Genomic DNA, 27,937 nt, shown 5'->3' with positions numbered 1-27,937 from the left:
AACTTTAATGCAGATATGAAAGTGCCCATAAAAAAGGAATTTAAAAGATTGATTTATTGATTGCGTAGTGGTCAAATTGGTCGGTCTTGCAACGTGACTGGTACTCAGAATGATCTGAGCTTACGTGGTCGATTGGTCAAGCACGTAGGCGTCGAAAGCTTAGAGCAAGGTCTAGAATGCAAAGAGAGAACAGAAGGGCGGACACTCGTGTGAAAAATATGTGAGGCGAAGGCCTCCATTTATACTAAACACACGGAGGAATTATGGTAAGGGTAGAATTTGGAAAGGAATAGAAAAGAAAGATCCGGAAACAACCGAATTAGTTGAAACACGGAAACATGGTCCAAAAGAAAGCCTTGAGAAAAGGTGCAGCAGGTGCTGCGCTCCTTAGAAGAGGCGCAGTACTTACTGCGTCCTTTCTCAGGTAGAATTCTTCTGCGCGAGAAAACGCGTTTAACAGCCTGTTGTATTTTAGGCATAACTTTCTCTACAAGACTTGGATTAAGGTGATTTTGGTGGCGTTGGAAAGCTAAGAAAGAGATATAGAACTTTCTGTGAAATAGGCCAGACACAAAAAAGGCGTTATCACCTCGTAAAACGGGCCTAAAAGTCGGGTTGTCATTTTAGCTAAATGAAATGCACATTTTGCAATGTAAACTTTAAGCTTAGCCTAATGAAGTGACATGGGACTCAAAATGAGATATATTCTCAACATTTTATCACATCCTAACCTTAGGTAGACAAGTACATTGCTTTTTGACTCGGGATTTGACGGTTTTAGAAAATGAAGACGGTTTTTTACCCGGACTCCAAATGTACTCTAATTACTACCAAAACGATCGTAATGACACCTAGACGACAACCATGAGGTAGACAAGAGTGTATGAGTTACCGTTTATTAACCAATTTACAAAACATCATAAAATCGCGACATATGCTAAACATGCGACCCAATCATCACTAGGTGTTTGGCGGGAGGTGCAGAAATGAGGTATCTACAATTTGCATTTAGTTCCTATATATTATTAAGGACAACATATAAAGAGGCACCTGTACAAATTTTTCAGGGTAGTCACTTTTTGGTTGACTATCAAGAAAGACTGTAATGGAGTAAATAAGCTAACCATTGGAGCAAAGTAAAAAGGCATTCTACCTTGGATCAATTGTATTTTGCATAAGACTATATTTAATTGTTGGTCAAATTCTGACTGATATCCCAGAAGTAATGTTCTCTCTAGCTAGCGTCACATGACCCAACATTCTAAAGGCCTAAAATTTGTTTCCATCATCATAATCCACTAATATTAAGATTAATAGTAAAGAAACAACTCTATAGGTGAAAATAAAACAATTCTAGAGTATACACGAAGAAGGTTCATGGAGTCAAACAAATAAGGATTACCTATCCCACCAGTGGTGACTTCCCATATGTGAATGATGTTAATAAATCTGTATTGAAAGTTCAGCATAAAATAAACAGAAAGAGAAATGGATCCACCTATGAATGTCAAACTCCGGATGTCTAAGATGGCCACCCCTTCCAAATCCCCAAGTGTACAACTCTCCACCACCGGTAACTGCCAAACTACTGTGAAACTTAGAAGCAGCAATTAACTTGATATATTAACCCTGAAGTACATCAAGTTTATAAGGAAACTTTTGAATATGAGCATTTTCAGTTCCAAGTTGATAATTGGTACCACCCCCCAGCTATAAATATTCAATGGTCACTCTATAAGCAAAGTCACATATATCAGTGAACCATGAAAGACAATTCTCCCCTCCAGATAAGGAAATCGAAACTCTCGCTAAAATGACCATAGAATAATAGTGTCTCTAACCTGAGTTCTCATCATCACCCAACATCTGTAAAACTGGTCCAGAGAGATCAGATAAACTGGTGTTCGTAATTTTGGATCCTCTATAGTGATAAAAGCACAAGACTAGAGAACACTTGCAACAACAAGATGACCAAAATGGAGAGCTCTGTGTAAGTTACTCCAATTTGATTCTCCATCCTGAAAAAATCGGGCATAATGAGCTACAGGACCATTATGAGCATCAAGTTTATTTATTGCTTCAAACCAAGGACAAAAACAATATTAAGCAAGTGAGCGTATATACCAAGAAGATAGAGAACCTATGATCTTAGCTCACTAATTTCTAGTTCAACCCAGATGAGAGACCTGAATATTATGATATTGGTCAAATATTAGTTAGCATAAAATCAAAGAAACAAATGATTTTGATAAAACAGTGATCAATGCAAATTCGACAATCAACAATAAAATTAAGAGCCAAAAGAAAATAATTCGGAATCAGATTGATATAGAAGTGGAGCCGCAACATTTACCTAATGTTCGTACACCTAAGAGCTTTAGTCGCATCGTCCAAAGTCTCAAACTGCACCCAAATGGAAAGTTACTTCAAATTCAGGAGATAATTTTCTTGTCATTCTTAAAAGACGACTGCATAAAAAGTATGATTAAGGAGGACAAATTAAGTATACCTATAAATAGTGAAAAAGAACAATTAGTGTCTTGAATTGCTCTTCCAGTTGCTGATGAATCCCAAACAAAAAAGTAGATAAGAGAGTTAATCAGTAGTGTAATACCCGCCTTTTTGGAGACCCGTTGACCAGCGTTGACCGACCTAGGGAGCAGTAATAGTCCTTAGAAGTGCGTACCAAAGTTATCCTGTGTTTTGAGTTAGGGGTGGTACTCGATAGAGTAGAGGCTACTCGATCGAGTAGCTTGCATACTCGATCGAGTAGGGGCCACTCGATCGAGTAGGTGGGCCACACGATCGAGTAACGTCTTTTAAGCGAGGGTTTATAATCGTGTTTTGTTAAATCCGCAAATCATTTCCGCCTCTTTCTCCTAAACCTAAATGTCGCCCTTTCCTCTTCCTTTCACCATATGACCTCCATGAAAGCCCTTGAAGGTTCTTATACCTTAGGAATGCGTAGCTTAAGTCGGGTAGCAATCCTTTGCCAAGTTTTCCTCTTGTAGGTATGTCGTCATCATCATCTGTGTCTTGTGGTTTCAGTTGGGATTAGAATGGTATTAATAGATGATTGTATTGTGTATATAGGTGTTGCTTGATTGCTGGATATTGCGTGTGTTGGCATGGAACGGTTGCAGTTGCTTAAAGGTAGGTTCGCCTACTCAATCCTGTGGATGGTCTAGTGTGTCGGTTGTTGAGTCGTGATTGTTGTGTTGTTGTAGTGTTTATGTGGCAGCGTATATGCGGTAATCGATTGGTGTATACAGTTTGTTGGTTGTTGTTGTTGTATTACAGCTGTCTGTGATTGTTTGTCTCTGGTTCTCGAGGTGCGTCCTCGGCTGAGTGGAGTCACTTGCGGGATTGGCTTCACGCCCTAATTTCGCCCTCCGTGGAACCAGCCACGGGAGGGGATGTGCACATCAATGGGACAGGGTTATCGCTCGGTATGATGAGCGGGGATTTGGTGGGTACGGCTGCAGTCCCCCACTGGCAGGGCTGGTCCAGTGGACAGTCGGTGACGGAGATTGATTGGAGTGGGTGTGATTGTGTGTGGCTGGTTGTGCTGTGTTGTGTTGATATTTGTCGTTGGTTTCGTTATGTCTTATCTCAGTTACTGACCATGTGTGGTTGTCTTGTTTGTTTATGTGTCTGCCGTGATCCCCTATGGTGAGCAGTCCGTCTTAGCAGGTGTTGATGTGGCTAATGGCTGGAGTTCTGGCGGGGATGAGTCATCTTGAGTATTGATAGAGATAGTGTGTAGCTGACGAGTTGTATCTTTACTTTGTTAGCTTGATGTAATACTTGTATATTTAACTATAATTGTTCTGTTATTGACCTTTTATGATTATTTGCCTCGGGCAACCGAGATGGTAACGCCCTTATATGCTAAGGAAGGTCTAGATAAGGCTCCTCGGTATATGGGGGTGTTACAAGATGGTATCAGAGTACTCTATATACTCGATCGAGTTGCACTGTTACAGGAACTTTTCGTAAAATAAAATTGTTTAATGGTTATATAATCACATGTTTTGGTGTTTAACATGGTTATTGATGATTAGTAACATGTTTGAACAGTTAATTTCATATGTTGGAAGTCGTGTTTGGATTTTGGATGCGTATTCATAACGAATAGTGAAGTAGTAGTTCGTTCTTATTGCATTCATTTTACATCCGTAATGTCTACTAATTATATTTCACCGGAGTTGTGTCCTTCCATATACAAATACATATGGTATATACATGCATTCTTGACGGTGGCTAGTTATTCGAATATGGTTGCATATGTTTTTATGGTTTAATGGTTGTAAGATTAATGAGTAATGTGAATAATGAATAATATGGGTTGGATATATGTCAAGATGTAAGTAGTACGTAACATGTGTAGTAATTTGGTGGTGAACTTCGGGGACGAAGTTCCCTTTTAGAGGGGAAGAGTAATGTCGCGAAATAAAAAGGCCGATATTGCAATTATTTTGTGTTTGTTTATAATGTTTTCTATTACTTTAGTTACATTTCTTGTATGAAATTATAACTGTTTGCACTTGTTCGTTGAGTAACTGGTATGTTGAAGTAAAGTGGAATAGTAGGCTTAAAAGACGGTCATACAAAGTTAGTTATGATGTCATGTGTTGAAATAGAATCGTATCGTTGGATAAGATAGTTGTGTTAATGTGATTTATTTCGTGATGATGGTTGTTGCTAGTGAAAGTGTAATCTCGTAATGTGTTGGGTAATCGTTGGTCGTGCCGGTTCGTGTTGTGAGGTCGGTATTTCAAGTGGTAGTTTGTAGAGGTCGATCTATATGGAGCGTTAGACAGTTGATGATGATGACACGGGGGGGGGGGGGGGGGGATGGTGTTTTCGAGAATAGTGACCTATGTCGGAGGCATTGTGAGGTCGCTTTTTTTCCGTATCGTGTGCTTTGGTTGGGTGAGTTGAACTTCGGGGACGAAGTTCTTTTTAAGGGGGGAAGACTGTAATACCCGCTCTTTTGGAGACCCGTTGACCAGCGTTGACCGACCTAGGGAGCAGTAATAGTCCTTAGAAGTGCGTACCAAAGTTATCCTGTGTTTTGAGTTAGGGGTGGTACTCGATAGAGTAGAGGCTACTCGATCGAGTAGCTTGGATACTCGATAGAGTAGGGGCCACTCGATCGAGTAGCGTCTTTTCAGCGAGGGTTTATAATCGTGTTTTGTTAAATCTGCAAATCATTTCCGCCTCCTTCTCCTAAACCTAAATGTCGTCCTTTCCACTTCCCTTCACCATATGACCTCCATGGAAGCCCTTGAAGGTTCTTATGCCTTAGGAATGCGTAGCTTGAGTCGTGTAGCGATCCTTTGCCAAGTTTTCCTCTTGTAGGTATGTCGTCATCATCATCTGTGTCTTGTGGTTTCAGTTGGGATTAGAATGGTAGTAATAGATGATTGTGTTGTGTATATAGGTGTTGCTTGATTCTTTGGATATTGCGTGTATTGGCATGGAAAGTTTGTAGTTGCTTAAAGGTGGGTTCGCCTACTTAGTTCCCGATGGTCTAGTGTGTCGGTTGTTGAGTCGTGATTGTTGTGTTGTTGTAGTGTTTGTGTGGCAGCGTATATGCGTGTCGGTTGGTGTATACATTTGTTGGTTGTTGTTGTATTGCAGCTGTCTGTGATTGTTTGTCTCTAGTTCTCGAGGTGCGTCCTCGGCTGAGTGTAGTCACTTGCGGGAGTGGCTTCATGCCCTAGTTTCGCCCTCCGTGGAACCCGCCACGGGAGGGGATGTGCACATCAATGGGACAGGGTTATCGCTCGGTATGACGAGCGGGGATTTGGTGGGTACGGCTGCGGTCCCCCACTTTGGTGGCTGTCCAGTGGACAGTCGGTGACGGAGATTGATTGGAGTGGGTGTGATTGTGTGTGACTGGTTGTGCTGTGTTGTGTTGATATTTGTCGTTGGTTTCGTTATATGTTATCTCAGTTACTGACCATGTGTGGTTGTCTTGTTTGTTTATGTGTCTGTCGTGATCCCCTATGGTGAGCAGTCCGTCTTAGCAGGTGTTGACGTGGTTGATGGCCGGAGTTCTGGCGGGGATGAGTCATCATGAGAATTGATAGAGATAGTGTGTAGCTGATGAGTTGTATCTTTACTTTGTTAGCTTGATGTAACACTTGTAAATTTAACTATAATTGTTCTGTTATTGACCTTTTATGATTATTTGCCTCGGGCAACCGAGATGGTAACGCCCTTATATGCTAAGGAAGGTCTAGATAAGGCTCCTCGGTATATGGGGGTGTTACAAGATGGTATCAGAGTACTCTATATACTCGATCGAGTTGCACTGTTACAGGAACTTTTCGTAAAATAAAATTGTTTAATGGTTATATAATCACATGTTTTGGTGTTTAACATGGTTATTGATGATTAGTAACATGTTTGAACCGTTAATTTCATATGTTGGAAGTCGTGTTTGGATTTTGGATGCGTATTCATAACGAATAGTGAAGTAGTAGTTCGTTCTTATTGCATTCATTTTACATCCGTAATGTCTACTAATTATATTTCACCGGAGTTGTGTCCTTCCATATACAAATACATATGGTATATACATGCATTCTTGACGGTGGCTAGTTATTCGAATATGGTTGCATATGTTTTTATGGTTTAATGGTTGTAAGATTAATGAGTAATGTGAATAATGAATAATATGGGTTGGATATATGTCAAGATGTAAGTAGTACGTAACATGTGTAGTAATTTGGTGGTGAACTTCGGGGACGAAGTTCCCTTTTAGAGGGGAAGAGTAATGTCGCGAAATAAAAAGGCCGATATTGCAATTATTTTGTGTTTGTTTATAATGTTTTCTATTACTTTAGTTACATTTCTTGTATGAAATTATAACTGTTTGCACTTGTTCGTTGAGTAACTGGTATGTTGAAGTAAAGTGGAATAGTAGGCTTAAAAGACGGTCATACAAAGTTAGTTATGATGTCATGTGTTGAAATAGAATCGTATCGTTGGATAAGATAGTTGTGTTAATGTGATTTATTTCGTGATGATGGTTGTTGCTAGTGAAAGTGTAATCTCGTAATGTGTTGGGTAATCGTTGGTCGTGCTTAGGTTCGTGTTGTGAGGTCGGTATTTCAAGTGGTAGTTTGTAGAGGTCGATCTATATGGAGCGTTAGACAGTTGATGATGATGACACGGGGGGGGGGATGGTGTTTTCGAGAATAGTGACCTATGTCGGAGGCGTTGTGAGGTCGCTTTTTTTCCGTATCGTGTGCTTTGGTTGGGTGAGTTGAACTTCGGGGACGAAGTTCTTTTTAAGGGGGGAAGACTGTAATACCCGCTCTTTTGGAGACCCGTTGACCAGCGTTGACCGACCTAGGGAGCAGTAATAGTCCTTAGAAGTGCGTACCAAAGTTATCCTGTGTTTTGAGTTAGGGGTGGTACTCGATAGAGTAGAGGCTACTCGATCGAGTAGCTTGGATACTCGATAGAGTAGGGGCCACTCGATCGAGTAGCGTCTTTTCAGCGAGGGTTTATAATCGTGTTTTGTTAAATCTGCAAATCATTTCCGCCTCTTTCTCCTAAACCTAAATGTCGTCCTTTCCACTTCCCTTCACCATATGACCTCCATGGAAGCCCTTGAAGGTTCTTATGCCTTAGGAATGCGTAGCTTGAGTCGTGTAGCGATCCTTTGCCAAGTTTTCCTCTTGTAGGTATGTCGTCATCATCATCTGTGTCTTGTGGTTTCAGTTGGGATTAGAATGGTAGTAATAGATGATTGTGTTGTGTATATAGGTGTTGCTTGATTGCTGGATATTGCGTGTATTGGCATGGAAAGTTTGTAGTTGCTTAAAGGTGGGTTCGCCTACTTAGTTCCTGTAGATGGTCTAGTGTGTCGGTTGTTGAGTCGTGATTGTTGTGTTGTTGTAGTGTTTGTGTGGCAGCGTATATGCGGTAATCGGTTGGTGTATACAGTTTGTTGGTTGTTGTTGTATTGCAGCTGTCTGTGATTGTTTGTCTCTAGTTCTCGAGGTGCGTCCTCGGCTGAGTGTAGTCACTTGCGGGAGTGGCTTCATGCCCTAGTTTCGCCCTCTGTGGAACCCGCCACGGGAGGGGATGTGCACATCAATGGGACAGGGTTATCGCTCGGTATGACGAGCGGGGATTTGGTGGGTACGGCTGCGGTCCCCCACTGGCAGGGCTGGTCCAGTGGACAGTCGGTGACGGAGATTGATTGGAGTGGGTGTGATTGTGTGTGACTGGTTGTGCTGTGTTGTGTTGATATTTGTCGTTGGTTTCGTTATATGTTATCTCAGTTACTGACCATGTGTGGTTGTCTTGTTTGTTTATGTGTCTGTCGTGATCCCCTATGGTGAGCAGTCCGTCTTAGCAGGTGTTGACGTGGTTGATGGCCGGAGTTCTGGCGGGGATGAGTCATCATGAGAATTGATAGAGATAGTGTGTAGCTGATGAGTTGTATCTTTACTTTGTTAGCTTGATGTAACACTTGTAAATTTAACTATAATTGTTCTGTTATTGACCTTTTATGATTATTTGCCTCGGGCAACCGAGATGGTAACGCCCTTATATGCTAAGGAAGGTCTAGATAAGGCTCCTCGGTATATGGGGGTGTTACAAGATGGTATCAGAGTACCCTATATACTCGATCGAGTAGCACTGTTACAGAAACTTTTCGTAAAATAAAATTGTTTAATGGTTATATAATCACATGTTTTGGTGTTTAACATGGTTATTGATGATTAGTAACATGTTTGAACCGTTAATTTCATATGTTGGAAGTCGTGTTTGGATTTTGGATGCGTATTCATAACGAATAGTGGAGTAGTAGTTGGTTCTTATTGCATTCATTTTACATCCGTTATGTCTACTAATTATATTTCACCGGAGTTATGTCCTTCCATATACAAATACATATGGTATATACATGCATTCTTGACGGTGGCTAGTTTTTCGAATATGGTTGCATATGTTTTTATGGTTTAATGGTTGTAAGATTAATGAGTATTGTCAATAATGAATAATATGGGTTGGATATATGTCAAGATGTTAGTAGTACGTAGCATGTGTAGTAATTTGGTGGTGAACTTCGGGGACGAAGTTCTCTTTTAGAGGGGAAGAGTAATGTCGTGAAATAAAAAGGCCGATATTGCAATTATTTTGTGTTTGTTTGTAATGTTTTCTATTACTTTGGTTACATTTCTTGTATGAAATTATAACTGTTTGCACTTGTTCGTTGAGTAACTGGTATATTGAAGTAAAGTGGAATAGTATGCTTAAAAGACGGTCATACAAAGTTAGTTATGATGTCATGCGTTGAAATAGAATTGTATCGTTGGATAACATAGTTGTGTTAATGTGATTTATTTCGTTATGATGGTTGTTGCTAGTGAAAGTGTAATCTCGTAATGTGTTGGGTAATCGTTGGTCGTGCCGGTTCGTGATGTGAGGTTGGTATTTCAAGTGGTAGTTTGTAGAGGTCGATCTATATGGAGCGTTAGACAGTTGATGATGATGATGACACGGGGGGGGGGGGGGGATGGTGTTTTCGAGAATAGTGACCTATGTCGGAGGCGTTGTGAGGTCGCTTTGTTTCCGTATCGTGTGCTTTGGTTGGGTGAGTTAAACTTCGGGGACGAAGTTCTTTTTAAGGGGGGAAGACTGTAATACCCGCCCTTTTGGAGACCCGTTGACCAGCGTTGACCGTCCTAGGGAGCAGTAATAGTCCTTAGAAGTGCGTACCAAAGTTATCCTGTGTTTTGAGTTAGGGGTGGTACTCGATAGAGTAGAGGCTACTCTATCGAGTAGCTTGGATACTCGATCGAGTAGGGGCCACTCGATCGAGTAGCGTCTTTTCAGCGAGGGTTTATAATCGTGTTTTGTTAAATCCGCAAATCATTTCCGCCTCTTTCTCCTAAACCTAAATGTCGCCCTTTCCTCTTCCCTTCACCATATGACCTCCATGGAAGCCCTTGAAGGTTCTTATGCCTTAGGAATGCGTAGCTTGAGTCGTGTAGCGATCCTTTGCCAAGTTTTCCTCTTGTAGGTATGTCGTCATCATCATCATCTGTGTCTTGTGGTTTCACTTGGGATTAGAATGGTAGTAATAGATGATTGTATTGTGTATATAGGTGTTGCTTGATTGCTAGATATTGCGTGTATTGGCATGGAAAGTTTGTATTTGCTTAAGGGTGGGTTCGCCTACTCAGTTCCTGTAGATGGTCTAGTGTGTCGGTTGTTGAGTCGTGATTGTTGTGTTGTTGTAGTGTTTGTGTGGCAGCGTATATGCGGTAATCGGTTGGTGTATACAGTTTGTTGGTTGTTGTTGTATTGCGGTATGCAGATTGTTTGTCTCTGGTTCTCGAGGTGCGTCCGCGGCTGAGTGGAGTCACTTGCGGGAGTGGCTTCACGCCCTAGTTTCGCCCTCCGTGGAACCCGCCACGGGAGGGGATGTGCACAGGGTTATCGCTCGGTATGACGAGCGGGGATTTGGTGGGTACGGTGCAGTGCGGTCCCCCATCTGGCGGTGTCCAATGGACGATCGGTGACGGAGATTGATTGGAGTGGGTGTGATTGTGTGTGACTGGTTGTGCTGTGTTGTGTTGATATTTGTCGTTGGTTTCGTTATATCTTATCTCAGTTACTGACCATGTGTGGTTGTCTTGTTTGTTTATGTGTCTGCCGTGATCCCCTATGGTGAGCAGTCCGTCTTAGCAGGTGTTGACGTGGTTGATGGCTGGAGTTCTGGCGGGGATGAGTCACCACGAGTATTGATAGAGATAGTGTGTAGCTGACGAGTTGTATCTTTACTTTGTTAGCTTGATGTAACACTTGTAAATTTAACTATAATTGTTCTGTTATCGACCTTTTATGATTATTTGCCTCGGGCAACCGAGATGGTAACGCCCTTATATGCTAAGGAAGGTCTAGATAAGGCTCCTCGGTATATGGGGGTGTTACAAAATGGTATCAGAGTACCCTATATACTCGATCGAGTAGCACTGTTACAGGAACTTTTCGTAAAATAAAATTGTTTAATGGTTATATAATTACATGTTTTGGTGTTTAAAATGGTTATTGATGATTAGTAACATGTTTGAACCGTTAATTTCATATGTTGGAAGTCGTGTTTGGATTTTGGATGCGTATTCATAACGAATAGTGGAGTAGTAGTTGGTTCTTATTGCATTCATTTTACATCCGTTATGTCTACTAATTATATTTCACCGGAGTTGTGTCCTTCCATATACAAATACATATGGTATATACATGCATTCTTGATGGTGGCTAGTTATTCGAATATGGTTGCATATGTTTTTATGGTTTAATGGTTGTAAGATTAATGAGTAATGTCAATAATGAATAATATGGGTTGGATATATGTCAAGATGTAAGTAGTACGTAACATGTGTAGTAATTTGGTGGTGAACTTCGGGGACGAAGTTCCCTTTTAGAGGGGAAGAGTAATGTCGCAAAATAAAAAGGCCGATATTGCAATTATTTTGTGTTTGTTTATAATGTTTTCTATTACTTTGGTTACATTTCTTGTATGAAATTATAACTGTTTGCACTTGTTCGTTGAGTAACTGGTATGTTGAAGTAAAGTGGAATAGTATGCTTAAAAGACGGTCATAGAAAGTTAGTTATGATGTCATGCATTAAAATAGAATCGTATCGTTGGATAACATAGTTGTGTTAATGTGATTTATTTCTTGATGATGGTTGTTGCTAGTGAAAGTGTAATCTCGTAATGTGTTGGGTAATCGTTGGTCGTGCCGGTTCTTGTTGTAAGGTTGGTATTTCAAGTGGTAGTTTGTAGAGGTCGATCTATATGGAGCGTTAGACAGTTGATGATGACACGGTGGGAGGGGGGGGGGGTATGGTGTTTTCGAGAATAGTGACCTATGTCGGAGGAGTTGTGAGGTCGCTTTGTTTCCGTATCGTGTGCTTTGGTTGGGTGAGTTGAACTTCGGGGACGAAGTTCTTTTTAAGGGGGGAAGACTCTAATACCCTCCCTTTTGGAGACCCGTTGACCAGCGTTGACCGACCTAGGGAGCAGTAATAGTCCTTAGAAGTGCGTACCAAAGTTATCATGTGTTTTGAGTTAGGGGTGGTACTCGATAGAGTAGAGGCTACTCGATCGAGTAGCTTGGATACTAGATCGAGTAGGGGCCACTCGATCGAGTAGGTGGGCCACTCTATCGAGTAGCGTCTTTTCAGCGAGGGTTTATAATCGTGTTTTGTTAAATCCGCAAATCATTTTCGCCTCTTTCTCCTAAACCTAAATGTCGCCCTTTTCTCTTCCCTTCACCATATGACCTCCATGGAAGCCCTTGAAGGTTCTTATGCCTTAGGAATCCGTAGCTTGAGTCGTGTAGCGATCCTTTGCCAAGTTTTCCTCTTGTTGGTATGTCGTCATCATCATCTGTGTCTTGTGGTTTCAGTTGGGATTAGAATGGTAGTAATAGGTGATTGTATTGTGTATATAGGTGTTGCTTGATTGCTGGATATTGCGTGTGTTGGTCTGGAACGGTTGCAGTTGCTTAAAGGTAGGTTCGCCTACTCAGTTCCTCTGGATGGTCTATTGTGTCGGTTCTTGAGTCGTGATTTTTGTGTTGTTGTAGTGTTTGTGTGGCAGCGTATATGCAGTAATCGGTTGGTGTATACAGTTTGTTGGTTGTTGTTGTATTGCAGCTGTCTGTGATTGTTTGTCTCTGGTTCTCGAGGTGCGTCCTCGGCCGAGTGGAGTCACTTGCGGGAGTGGCTTCACGCCCTAGTTTCGCCCCCCGTGGAACCCGCCACGGGAGGGGATGTGCACATCAATGGGACAGGGTTATCGCTCGGTATGATGAGCGGGGATTTGGTGGGTACGGCTGCGGTCCCCTACTGGCAGGGCTGGTCCAGTGGACAGTCGGTGACGGAGATTGATTGGAGTGGGTGTGATTGTGTGTGACTGGCTGTGTTGTGTTGATATTTGTCGTTGGTTTCGTTATGTCTTATCTCAGTTACTGACCATGTGTGGTTGTCTTGTTTGTTTATGTGTCTGTCGTGATCCCCTATGGTGAGCAGTCCGTCTTAGCAGGTGTTGACGTGGTTGATGGCCGGAGTTCTGGCGGGGATGAGTCATCACGAGTATTGATAGAGATAGTGTGTAGCTGACGAGTTGTATCTTTACTTTGTTAGCTTGATGTAACACTTGTAAATTTAACTATAATTGTTCTGTTATCGACCTTTGATGATTATTTACCTCGGGCAATCGAGATGGTAACGCCTTTATATGCTAAGGAAGGTCTAGATAAGGCTCCTCGGTATATGGGGGTGTTACAAGTAGTAGCTAAACAACAAGGCATAGGCAACACCACACAGGCGAGATATAAATACAAGTGAAGTGAAGAATATATGTGAATACCACTCGTTCCGAAATCAAAAAGAGACAAAGGCTGAAGTCCGGAACAGGCATAGCCATCAAGTCTGCATAACAGGAGAATAAAAGAGTCATCATGAGGAAAGAATCACGCTTACGAATCATTGGAATCAATCAAAATTATATGTCTATTTCAAATACCAAATTGAATTTAAAAACTGAAGAAAGGAAGACCTTGATCAAGATGCGGGCAATAATGCGAGTGTTCATACTCTCTGGTTCAAACTACACAAAAGGAAAAAAATAGTTTAGGTCTTAAGATGAGAGGACGAAGGGAATATGTTCAATCGACACGTGTTCCAACTAATCGTAATGAGAGATTACCCTAAGAAATATCCAAAGTTTTGAACTAACTATAAATTTTTGAATACCAGCTTTGACAAGCTATCTTTCTGGGCTTTTTATTATACTCCTTTACCCTTAACTTTCCCGTGTATAGTGTTCTAGTGCTAACACCGAGAGCAATGATGTATTAGAGTCCAAAAGTAAACATTGATTAATTTAGGATAATAAAACATAAGAATAAACATGGGGGAGTGCACTGGCATTAAAACAAAGCTCTAAAGACTATAATAACAAATGTAACATTAGGATCTTTTAGTAAAGATCGTATAGTTAAATGCTGGTGTGTAGTTTAATGCATTTGTTTACCCAAATTCTAACTTCATGCATACCATATCAGACTGGTAGCCCCTCTCCACACTTTTAGAGTTGAAGATCAGATGAGGCCCATTAGAGCTGTAAAGAAAGCCATGGCCACTGTCAAGAATCAAAGATGCTGCCACTTTGCAGTGTCTTCGATGGATGGTTGAGAGAAGTTTTCTGCATAAGTTACAGTAAACATGCTGAAATAGGAGAATCAAATTAGAAATATGTTGCATCAGATAATGATACATCGACTACAATACCATTAAGAAATACTCTCTTCAAGCATCTCATTTATATTGTCCTCATTTCACTTTACCAATTTTTATTATGATATGAATACTAACTCCTATCACTGAGATTTTATGTGTCCTATTTGTCATTATGGTACTCTCACTGTTACTAAGTCTAGTCTTTTATGTATATATATTAATTTACCTGTTTAACTTGCATAAATTGTTATGCGTAACATAGGTTTATCGCATATCAATTTGTCACGTTTAACTCTTTAACTGACATAAATTGCTCTGCCTAGCTTTGGGGACCATGAGTTATAAATGTCATGTACATGTATAGGTAATGCTTATTTGTTATGCTATTATACAATAGCTACCAAATTTCATAATTAAATAAACAAACCATGTCAAAAGAGTAAGAAATACAATCACAGGTACCCCATTCAGGACAATCTACAGTCTTTTTTTATCAAAGCAGATCTACGTAAGAAATTCAATATTAACGGTAAAAGAAACAGTACTATTATACTGAATGTTTAAAGCTAGGCCATTCTTAATTTTTTAATTACCTATAACCATCTTGCTAACAAGACCTTCATGAATGTGGCATCCAAGGAATCGATCCAAAATTGCAGTACCCAATTGCTGCCTGGCTGATGCTTAGACCAGCTTACCATGCATCAAACCTATAAACCTACACACAAATAAATATCAGCAATTAACACATTAGTACCACTTCTTTGATTCAAATTATTATCGTGCATGAAGTTTATGATCTTTCTTATTCATCATCATATAAGGTGATCATCAATAATAAAAAATAACAATAGGGTTGCATTTTCCCCTCTATATGCAGCACTTAACATATCAAACCCTTCGCCTCAATCATTTGTTTACCTTTGATTGAAACAAAACGTTCCTTAGTAAAAAAAAAGGTAAACAAATAATTCGACCGAAGGAGTATATATGCTTAAAAAGGTTAAGAAGAGGACCTCAGGAGGCAGAAAAGATATGAAATCCATATGCGCTAAAAGACAGAATGGAAACAAAAATCATTCAAGTACACAAAAAAGATCTTCTCAGACCTCCAAGATTATCTTTGTTGATATTATTAATGGTGGTACGAATGTACAGCCTGCTCTAAAACCAAGATGACAAATTGAAAACATTCACTAACTGAATTAAAGCGCGGAGTTATTGACGCTACGAAACACAACAAATCATCAACAGTAAATTCAGTGACATACATAAGATATATAGCAGTGTCATGGACGGTGGGAATAGACCAGGAGAGAAAGAACACCTATGGAAAGTCTTGTGGGCAACCGTAGTATTACAGTCAAATACACAACCAGCAAAATGCCCTCCACTTGCCAATAGTACAATCCTGAAGTGGGTATTATCTCTTGGCTCATGAGTCAAAATTTTCAACTTCTCTATCACATCAACTTCTCTTAAACAAGGCACAGTTTCATTATCGTCAACAACAACAAACTGATCATTCTCGCAGGAGATAGTCTTAGAATCCGTTAAAAGCAAGGACTTCCACACAGAGACTTTTTCCCCCGATTTCAGACGAATAAAAATTTTATTTTTAAGGCTTTGACCATAAGTCTCGTTTATACTATTTAAAGCACGGGATGATCTATCGTCTTCATCTTCCAATCCCAAGATACTGGATACATCAAAATCATTATGAAAAGAGTCAACAAGCAACTCGTCCAAGTCATCCTCTTTCACTGGATCTTTTCCTGCAAGGCTTAGCTTTACCTAAGGCAGCAAAATCAATTTTTTTTTAAAAAAATCAGAAACCATATACAGTTTCTCCATACCAACAACCCAAGTGACATAAACCCAAAACTTAGGTAACAGTTTTCAAATTCCTCCTCGTATATTCAACATTTTAAAGCATCCAAAGCACAAAAGTGCATTAGGTTAAGAACAGGACCTCAGGAGGCAGAAGCTTCCATAGGATAATGTTCAGAGAAATCAATTTAAACCCATAATAAAAGCACAAAAATAACTCAGAATTTGAAAAGGAATAATAAAGTCTACTCTTTAGAGCCCCAAATTATTGTATGCGTTGTAAATGAAAATCTTATCCTCATCCCCCACATTGCTAGCTTACGGTCTCACACTCAACACCAAAATCAACACAATGAACTAACTATTCAAGGGTTAAACTACCGAAATGAATGGAAACCAAGTAAAAACAATAAAGCCTAGCAATCTAGCATCTAATGTTTTGAACACACAAGTCATAATTTATTCATTCAACTATCTGTTTTCAACAACTGCAAGCATACTGTCATGCGAATTAAAAATGGGCAATTGCTTGACTTCATATAATTGTTCCAAAAAATCATTTCTAGCATTTCAGCAAACAATTTCTTAACATTACAATATTCCAAGCCACACTAATATTCCATATCTTAAGCATATAAACTAAACAAAATAGCATACATATTAATACAGATGCGATCTAAATTTTTTTAAAAAAATCAAATACTTGTACCTCTACAACGCCAGGCCTACGTCCCACCTACTTCGTCTTAGCAATTTCCAATCTCCTTTGCAGCTGAAAGTAAGAAACACAAAAGGCGATTCAATGAGAGTTTAAATTTCGAAGTATACCTACATAAAGCTAAAAATAAAACAACAAATATGAGCGGAAATAATTGCTGACTTTTTTCTTATTATTTGAACTGCTTTTTCTTTCGGTTGGTCTATTTTTCTCATCAGAATCGAGAAACTAAAGCAGGTCCAAACTTTGATTATAAGCCAATGCAAAAAGTAACTAAAACAGGTCAAAACTTGATCTAAAATACAATAGAACAAACTCACAAAGCCAACTAACTAAATTGGCTATACAAGGAAATAAAACAAAAAAAATTTCTCTCAATAACGAAGACTCAATCAGTTTATACCATGCATGGTAAGACCCTCAAGCAGGAAAGATACCAACATAACGCGTGACAGATTCAGTTGAACTTGTGCAATCAATTTAAACCCTCTCTATTGAGGCCCAAATTAATTGCATGCAATCAATTTAAACCCATAAACAAAATCCTGACTTATTTAGGTGCTGTTTGGCCTAGTTTATGTGAAGTAGCTTTTACTTTGTAGAATGAGTTTTTTCATAAACTACTTTTTGAAAAAGTTGTGGTTGTTTGGCCCAACTTTTGTAAAAGTAGTTTCTTAACAAATTGATGTGTTTGGCCTACTACTGCTTTTTAGTTTTTTTTTTTTTAGTTTCCATAATCCTAAGAGTTTTTGGGAGAAGTAGAAGCAGAAGCATCAATTTGGTGCTTCAGTTTCTAGTAGCTTTTTATTAACTTCTGACTTTTCAAAAGTAGTTTTTTATCTCCCTAAATTATAGTGTTTTGCCCAACTTCTACTTTTACAATTAGAAAAGCACTTAGAAAGTTTGGTCAAACACCCCCTTAATTCACAATCAGTAAAGGGAATATAAAAAGATGCATAGTAAATCGAGCCCATGAATCCCAGTAATAAGCTGCATGCAATGCAATCAATTTAAAGCCAAAATTAAAAGGGAGGATAAATAGATACATACCAAAGTAAGACAATGAATCCAAATAACAAGTTGTGCGCATCTCATCGGCTTTAGGAGCGTCATAATCAGAAGACTACAACATGCAAACTCAGGATTTAGCCGGTACATAACCGAGAAATATAAATAGTGATAATAGCTCCCCAACATGCAAAACCACATACTGAAATTACCAGATTATTTATCAAAATCAACAATAATTGAACAATAATTTGTTATGTACGTTTTTGCTTGTAATTCAATTCGATGTTCAATTGATTTCTGTTTTATCAAAGCCTGAGTTAATTCTCCAAATATTTTCCAAAATTAACAAAAACTCAACAACTAAACAGTCAAAACAAGCAAATAAAATGATTTGAACTTCGATCAAATACCAATTAAATACCGAATTACCTAACTAAAACAACAATTAAGATCAAACCTAAATAAAATACTTCGATTAAGAAAATAGAAAACAAAATGAAAAAATAAGACGACAACAACGGAACAGGCAACCGGCTACTGATTCACCAAAAGCAAATAAAAAAGGGGAAAGTTGAAGGGAACCCACCATAAAAGAGGATGAAGACGCATCAATAATAATCAAAAGATGCATGGCTGAGAACTTGAGAACAGATAAATTGCTAACGGATTTGAAGCAGGGTTAATTTGAGAATTTTTTGAGAAAAAATTGGGCAAATGAAAGAAGAATTGGGTGTAGAGAAGTAGTAAAATTGCATAGAGAGAGAGAGAGAGAGAGAGAGAGAGAGAGAGAGAGAGAGGGGGGGGGGAAACACCAGAAGAAAGAAAAATATAACGTGCTAAGTCAGAGGGGCAAAATAGGCATAAATGCATAAAATTGCTGTGCTGGCTACAGTAGCACATCTTTAGGATTTTAAAGGAGTATTGAAATAGCCACATATATGTACTAATTGAGTCGACCCTTCTCCTAACTTGATACTTATTGTGACGAAAGGGTACGTGCTATAATTAATAAACAATTCCAGAGTATAACTGTGGACAAGGGCCACCCGCGCCGCGCGCACCCGCGCTTTGGTTTCGAGGCGGCGACACTTCTTCCTCGGAACCTTGGTTTGCCAAAGCACGTCATGGGCCGTTACCTATTTGTGAGGCATTGAAACCGGTGAAAGGTTGAATAAGCCTGCATTTGTGGAGTCACCACCAATTTATTATGGAAAAATTGGAAACCGTTCGAATACTTCGTGTCATGTCAAGACACAAAGTAATGACATAAACACCAAGAACTCGTTACCCTTAGCATTCTATGTCTAGAATGACTCTCAAAGATGCCAATGGACATGGATGTCCAGAGATAACTGGAGTAAGGGGTAAGGGTACGTATTAGGAAGCTCTTTAATCGAACATCTAATCCCGCCCGCCTTGATAGCGGCCTCTACTAATGATTAGGGAAATCGTTCATATTTGATATATCGTCGATGTAATGCATGCAATGCAACAAACATGGATTAATCCTAGCATGTGAAATTAGACTATGTCGGTTAACACGTAATTTAGCAAACAATTGGGTCGAAATAGATGTTAGATTAATTACATGTGAAAAAATCAAGTAAATAAATCATACATAATAATAATAAATACGATAAATAAATTACACTAATTGAAATTACAAATATTACAAGGATTATTATTTGATTTATGTCAAAAGCACGGTCAAAACGGTATTCGAAGAAGAAAATAAAGAAAGAATAAAATTAGAAATAGAAGTATGAAAATACGTCAGATTAGAAGTGATAATACGAATAATAGTTGATTTAAACTGTAATTAGAAGCTACGTCAAAGCGAGAAAGAGTTCAGGGACAGAAGCCAACGTAGAACAGGAGCAGCTTTTGTTGCGTCCTCTGGAAGAGGCGCAGCACTTCCTGCGTCTGTTTTTGAGCTGGGCTCTGTCTGTGAAGTAAGAACCGCGGATTATTAATGTTCATTGGTGAATTTAAGGTCAATTGTTGATATTAGACTCAAGTAGAGGTGATATAATTAATTACATGTATCTGAAAACATCATAAAACGAATTAAAGACGAGAATTTACAGCGATTTACATGATTATACGACGAACTCGTGTCGGAACACAAAAAGAACTTTGAGCTTGAAAACTATATAGAATCTAATAAATTGAAATCAAATAAAGAAGATTATTTACAAAAGATGAATTCTAGAGAATCGATATGAACGAATCGAACCTCTAAAATCCGGGTTTGAATAAGATGACGAAAACCCGCAAATATTAATTATAAGGGATTAAAGTCAAATTAATCATTATAATTTGAAAAGGATTAATAAAGAAATGATTTATGTACTGATACAAAAAAAAAAGAAATAAAAGAAATTAGAGAAATTAGAAAGTTGCAGAAGGTCGAGGAAGAAAAAAAAGAGCAAGAGCAACGGCAGCCTCAGGAAGAGGCGCAACAATGTTGCGATCCTTCGAAGAGGCGCAACAATGCTGCGATCTTTCAAAGAGGCGCAGCTGCTGCTGCGTTTCTTCTCGATGTCTGACCTTTCCTGTTTTGTAAATACGGTTTTATAGGATGGTTTTTAAGACGGTTCTGAACGTGCTTTTGATATAAACCTTACATTAATGATACAAAATAAAAGTACAATAAATAAAATGGGATTTTACACCCTCAGACTTACGTGTTTGACGAAACGAGATTAACTAAAGTTATCGTTTAGTGATTGCTCGACTCGAATATGCGTGGAAAATGTCTTTGTTAAAGGATTTAAAAGATTGATTAGATTGATTAAGTGGAGTTGCTCAAATTGGTCGGTCTATGCAACGTGACTGGGACTCAGAATGATCTGAGCTTACGTGGTCGATCGATCAAGCACGTAGGCGTTGAAAGCAAAAGCGCGGTCTAGAATGCAAAGAGAGAAGAGAAGGCGGACACTCGCATGCCAAATATGGAGACCTAAGGTCTCTATTTATACTAAACACACGAAGGAGTTTAGGAATGACACGAATACAGAAACAAATCACGAAAATATTCCGGAAAGCGTGAAAAGAGGGCTGGGGAAGAGGCGCAACACGTGCTGCCACTAGTAGAAAAAGTCTCATTGACATCGGTTATTTTGCCCCATTTACATCGGTTTTGTTGCGATGTTTCTGGGGGCGACGTATATAGTATTTTTAGCCTTAACATCGTTTCTAAAACCGATGTTAATGACATATAATTTACATCGTTTACTAGGAAAACCGATGTTAATAGCATTTAAATTACATCGGTTTCTATGTAAAACCGATGTTAATAGCATCTAATTTACATCGGTTTTGGTGTAGAACCGATGTAGATATCAACCTTATTTACATCATTTATTGACTAAAACAATGTAAATAGGTATTTTTTGATTTTAAAAAAAATTACATTTGAGGCGTTTTTAATGGGGGAAACGCCTCAAATGAGAGCTTCAATCAATTAAAAAAAAAATACATTTCCAAAAGCAATAATTTATAAATATACATTGTTTTGAACATAAATATTCTTAGATTTACACTTAAATAGATACCTGTAGAATACTTCTAAGTAATGATGATAACGATAATAAGATACAAAATGAAATTAGAAAACTAATATAATAGTGTAATACTCCTTTTTTGTTCCATATATTTGAGCTCCTTCTAAGTAGCAACATTGCGTCAAGTTTTCCTCCTTAACTCTTCATGGCTTGGGGGGCAATTTGAAAACAAATCAATGTTTATTTGAGCTGCAGATGTACAATACTACAAATTATTATTAAGAAACATATATATATCTTACAATAGTTGTGAGAATCACAAATAGAAAAATAGATAAGCTGTACTTTATTTTAACTCATTTGAATAATTAGTTATCTTCACATCTGTAATTATGAATTGAGATCTTATTACCCTCGGACTGTAAAAGGAGAACAAATAAAATCTCTCAATACAAACTTTCTTTGAAGACAAGATATTCCAAGAGTTCAGATGACGTCAGAACACTAGAACTATTGTCAAGAGAATAGATTACTCCTATACTCACCTGCTAGGCCGCCTCAAGTAAATGCTCCGATGCAATTGTCTCGTTATTATCTCAGTTACACACTTCATTTTTAAGAAAAAAGATTTATAAAATCTGCAATAACAAGAAAAAAGAACTATTGTCATGACCTGAGGTACGCAATGCCAATAAAAGCATAGCAGCTGGTGGAATGAGTATAAGGCTGAGTGGTGCCGGAGTGAAATAGCCAAGTCGATATTCCATACAAATGTACTTAGTAGCCAAGTTCTGAACAATAAGATTAAAACTGATCAACAACTTAAGGTGTCGGTTTTAACCTTGTGAATCACACTATACACATTGAGCATTATAGAATAGTAGTTTGATTATCTTAAACCTGATCTTTAGAAGAAAATGATAAACACATGAGATAAAAAAAGGTGTCGGCTTTAACCTTGTGTAAACCAAATGCAGTTATAAGTAACATAGAATCACTAACTTAGAAGTCCTTGATATACCCTGCAAATAAGTAACAGACCATCTCGTTTAGAACAATTATATGACCAAACTTCTGTTGCTAACGAGGGAATAAAAAAAATCATCCATGGTCCTGGATCAATGGTTGAAATGAAAACTTTTTTCTCATCTTTTTGTCTTTACATAAACCTCGCTATCATGTAATTTGCTAACTAGGGAATAACTACCTCTTTAGATGACTAACACAAAGCTTGGGTGTAAGACGAAAAATATTCCCTACTCAGTGAGATAAAAAAAATATGACACTCATGACAGCCTACAATATTCCCAGAATTCTGGACCAAACAACATTTAAATTACATCGCTTGGCACTTCTAGACAGTACCATGCTCACTGCTAACTCAAAGCTAAATCACAACAACACGCCTTACATAAGCCTTATAAATCACTGACAGTCCAAACCTCTGCTGCTGTTACCCTTAATATCAATTCTGTCTAGCCATCTACTATCTTTACCCCCCCATAGGCAGATGAACGAGGTTTGCTAGTCTGAGTTTCATAGCTTTCATTATTTGATCAGCCACTTTGTCAGGTCTGTCCACCTGGGATTCCACTATACTCTTGTTTATTTGGTGCCAGATATGGTACAAGTAATAGAGCGCGACTGTCATTACTTTCACAAACTCAACACTGAACTCAACACTAGTTTATACTTATTTTAATTTAATTTTTCTTTTCATTTTTAGGTATTTCTTTCAAAGTTCATGTCTTTTCAGTTTCAGTCTTCTATATTCTTTGTTTCAACCAAGTCCTTAAACTACTTTAGTAATAAAGTCAGATGGTTGACATCTTAAAAATCATATGGTTGTTGTTTCACCAAATAAGGAGTTTGTGTGTTTCACTTGTATTAGCTTCTTTGAATAAGCTTCTTTGCCCTATTACTGTCATCTATCAGCTTCAATGTATTGACTTAACTTAGATTGAGCTTTTATTTTTTATATTTCCGACCAATTGTAAACAATATCACTGGCTTGATTATCAACAGCCAGGGGACGCAAGTCGGAGTTGGCTCGCGATCAACATTGACAGGTCTAACCCTCTGTCCTTGTTTGATTCACTAATATAATCCTCTACGGGTTGATCACGAGAAGGCAAAAGGAACGGAAGTTCAGGGTCAGACCGACAGAGTTACAGAACATGACAACAAGGCTGAGTCCAATTCAAAATTGGCAGGAAAGGCTTGATAAAGTACTACAAGCAACCAACTTACATAATTGACCAATATCTCAAAACTAAGCAAACAAAAAGGCACCTAGCAGACCACTGTTGCAATAGCTATTGAATTCATTGTAAAATCCACAACCAATTTACTTCATCTTCATCACAGAGTTTGTGAAAAATCATGGACTATTAACAAACTGAATAGCTTAACTTAGTTAACTAGTACGCTATGTAAGTGCACACCACAACACAACTATAAATTTTACAAAATGTAGGAAGACTATAGCCGGAATGAACTAAGTTTACTGAAAACAAGTTAACCAGCCGGAACGAAATAAGTTAACAAGTAAGCTATGCAAATAAGTTTTATAATAAAGGTCAATCTACTACATGAACGCATACGGCTTTATAAGCTTATAACCCGTCATTTACACACTTTTCAGTGACAATGAAAACACCGTCATTGAAAAAGTATTGACATCAAGACTAACTTTGTGGCTCGTTTTACAACCAAACAAACAGAAATACTATCATAGGTTGCGCCTTGACACTATCAGGCAAGGTATAATGAGATATATCATCATTAACCCACACAAAAGGGTCAATACCGCATTTATTAGTGCTATTCCAAAAAATCAGAGAACAAGATGGTCTACGTAGAAGCATTCCTAACTTACTGTCTATGGTATTTGTAATAGCGACACTTCATATTACTTGTGTTTGTGCTTGTGTCAGGCAGTTGAGCATGGATGTGACCAGTGATTAACTGAACATTTCTTTTTATGTCAAAAACATGAAAAGTTAAAAAATAATCAGGTGTCACCCGTATCAAATACCTCTGACTAAATCTGAGTAAAATGGAATAAAGCATACTAGATTATAACCAAACAATTAGCAAACAAGTGAATAAACCTAGATTACCATACACAAGCCAGGAAAGACGATTGTAAAAGACAATACAATTTGGGAATATTGCATTCATGTACTAGAAGCAGAAGAGAACAAAACTAGATTATAACCAAACAATTAGCAAACAAGTGAATAAACCTAGATTACCATTAACAACCCGATTACTAGATTATAACCAAATAATTAGCAAACACGTGAACAAAACTAATATAATGGTGAAACAATAAGACAATATATACTTCAATTATTGATCTATCATTCAATTAACACTAATATAATCAAGAAACACTAAGAAAAATTCCGATTCATACATACCTTAATCGATTATACAGCGTCGAAGCAGGAAATCAATAGAGCGGTTCAAGGATAGCGGGCATGACGACGGATAGCTAGGGCTTGTAGTGGCCGCCATGGTGTAAAGAGGGGAGCGGCGACGGGTAGATAGGGTTGTGTGTGGGTTTCTTTGGGAGGCAAAGGGTTTCTGTGAAAATTATGGGAAGGGGCAACCGAAAGATCGGTTTTCTATTATGCGATTGTCGGGTAGAGAATGGACTCTTGTGACATCGGTTATAAAACGATGTAATGTAAATACAACTTAAATAAATTAACATCGGTTTAAGAAAATCGATGCAATGTAAATAAATTAACATCGATTTTTATATAACCGATGCTAACAACTGATGTAAATTACTGAAATAAAATAAATAACATCGTTTTTTTTTAAAACCGATGTTAACAAATCTATTATTATAGATTACATCGTTTTTATTAAGAAGTGATGTAACTAAGGCGATGTCAATAGGACTTTTTGTACTAGTGGCGTCATTTCTCCAGAGGTTTCCTCCTCTGCAAGAAAGATTTCCGCGTTTTTTTATGGAATTTCGGTAGATTTACACTTCCTTATTCCATGAAACACAATATACGGAAGATATTTCCTTAAAAAATATTAATTAAATTAGGAATAAATATCCAGAGAATTCTAGAACACTCTGGAACATTCCGACTCGGCATTTAAATGGTTTTGAGAAAATAAAGCGGTTTTTTAGCCGGACTCCAAACGAACTCTAATTACTGTCAAAACGACCGTTTCGGCACGTAGATGACAACCATGATGTTGACTCGAGTGTTTGAGCTATCACTTATCGATGAACTTATGAACTGTCATAAAATCATTCCGCGTATCAAACATGCAGCCTAATCATTACTGGGTGGTTGGCGGGAGGTGCAGAAATGAGGTATCTACAGAGCCCCCACTTTGACTGAGGCTTGGACAAGGCGAAAGTCAAAGTATAGCCATCAGGTCAATCGAAGATTACAACCTGACGACTATGGCGACGCGAGGCGGCTCAAGGGGTCTAAGTTAAGGACCTGTCGTCGGGAACATTTTAGAGTTTGTCGACTATCGGGGAGGGTCGTTTAAAGTCAATTAGACTATGTAAGGAAGCTCGCCAGCCATAAGAAGAAAACATACCTGGGAAATCTGCTTGTGTCGGTCCTTAATCGAACTCTGTTTTTTCGAGAAATACGTGGGCTATGAGCGGCAACGAACTCTCGCTGGGAATATATTGATGATTAGGAACATCTTGATCTTCATGGAAGAAACTTTGAGCAATACTGCAAAATACTGTTGGGGAGAATTGACGATTAGAAACATCTTGATCGTCATAGAAGAAACCTTGAGCAATACTGCAAAATACAGCTGGGGAACACATTGATGACTCTATCGGGGTTGAATAATAACTCTTGCTAGGATGACTCTGTCGGGTTCGAATCATAACTCTTGCTGGGATGACTCTGTCAGGTTCGAATCATACGCTGGGGAGAAAGATGATAAGTATCGAATCAACAACGGCGCGTCCTTAGCACCGCTGAAGAAAATAAAGCTATGAGTCGACAACGGCACGTCCTTAGCACTGTTGAGGAGAAAATAAAGTTATAAGTCGACAACGGCACGTCCTTAGTACCGTCGAGGAGAAAATCCGCTCGAATCCGCTCGGGTCGTTGTAAGCGAAATTCCGATAAAGAGGAGAAGCGAATGAACTGTATTTAGTGATCATGAATTCTTGCTGGAAACAAAATGTCATAGCTGTCTGTAGTCTGTTGAAGAAAATGCTGATCCGGACGAATAGAACGCCAAAACGAAGCCATATGTTGAGGAAGAGGCGCATGAAGCCTAGGCCCACAAAATAACAAATTTCGAACGAATTTCAACGAATTTTGGGGAAGCTTGTTGAGGAAAAGGCACAGCAAAAGCTGCGACTTTTGGAAGAGGCGCAGCTAGTGCTGCGTCCTTTCCCAAGCTCGTCCTTGTTTGGGTAAAAACGCGTCTTAAGTTGTGTTTTATTTTTCATTTCAAAACATAAATACTTCGTTTCTTTATCAAAACCCAAGCAAATTCCGTCAAAGAATTGATCCAATCTCGCCATAAATCATGACTAATCAGGGTATGTGTCTTGTACTTGCTTTAATTTGCATTTGAGTTTGATTTTAGGTCAAAAATTAGGGTTTTTATAACCATTTATGTCGAAAATTTGGGCCTTTCCTCCCAAATGAATTTGCCTCATGAAATTGACATTAGAAATGATTAATTGGCCATGTTAGGAACATAACCATATATCCCTTTCGAATTTTCGTCAAGTATTAAGGATTTGAGGGCGAAATGGGACGTTTTCTCTACTAAACCGTAAAACTTCTCGAAAATGGCTCTATACTAGGCCATTTTTGATGAAACTTGGTGTTTTGGAACCCTTGAGTAATGGTTAAACCTATCATGTCGGATTTTTGATTCGTGACAGCTCCTCCGGGACACTTTCATATGGCATAATTGACATTGTAGCGAAATGCTGCCAAATTTTCGGCTCAAACCCGCAACTAGGCTCGAACTTAGACTCTTCTTGACCCATCCTACTACACGAGTGGTTGGACTTTGGAAAGCGTGGCTAAAAATGGCCAGAAATGCCGCTTTTTATGCTGAAAATGCTCGAAAATGCTTGAAAATACGCTTAGCGTTGCCTTAATTAGTTTGATTGCAGAGGATATTCCCTCTACGTCGGGGAGAGACTTCAAAGAGACTGGAATTAACGTTGAGCCTTCCAGCATTCCGGAGATGGAGGAGGACTTAGAGGAGGAGGAGGATGAGGAGGAGGCCCCACGGAGGGCCAACTTGGGACGAGGCGACCACCAGCTCACAGGGGCGCCTGAGTGGGCCGAGAAATGGGATGGGACATATCTAATTTGGGCAGCGGAGGGCCACTTATCATATAGGACGGCAAGGAGTTTGGTGAGCCTTCCACTAGTCATTTCTTTTATTCATCGTATATTTCCTTATATATATCCCTGTTTGTTTAGTTACGCTCTTTCCTATGCTTAAGAAAGCTTTTCTGTTGAATTGTCGCAGGAGGCTAGGAACATGAGGTCCTTTTCTGGCTACACGACGATGATGGATGCCTTCGGGAAGCTGACGGAGGAGGAGC

At 38.7% G+C, this 27,937-nt stretch overlaps 1 long non-coding RNA gene across 1 annotated transcript; it reads right to left on the bottom strand.

Annotated features, from left to right (window-relative positions):
- Positions 1 to 21,405: 21,405 nt before the first annotated feature.
- Positions 21,406 to 25,000, bottom strand: LOC141621799 (uncharacterized). The gene is made up of 3 exons (XR_012532682.1): positions 24,780 to 25,000; positions 21,900 to 21,992; positions 21,406 to 21,603 (listed from the first exon to the last, which is right to left on the bottom strand). It is a non-coding gene; the product is annotated as an uncharacterized LOC141621799 (long non-coding RNA).
- Positions 25,001 to 27,937: the final 2,937 nt, after the last annotated feature.

Source organism: Silene latifolia, chromosome X, assembly GCF_048544455.1.
Source record: "Silene latifolia isolate original U9 population chromosome X, ASM4854445v1, whole genome shotgun sequence".
In the NCBI taxonomy this organism is placed as follows: Eukaryota; Viridiplantae; Streptophyta; class Magnoliopsida; order Caryophyllales; family Caryophyllaceae; genus Silene; species Silene latifolia.
This window is presented reverse-complemented; position numbering and strand designations above follow the sequence as displayed.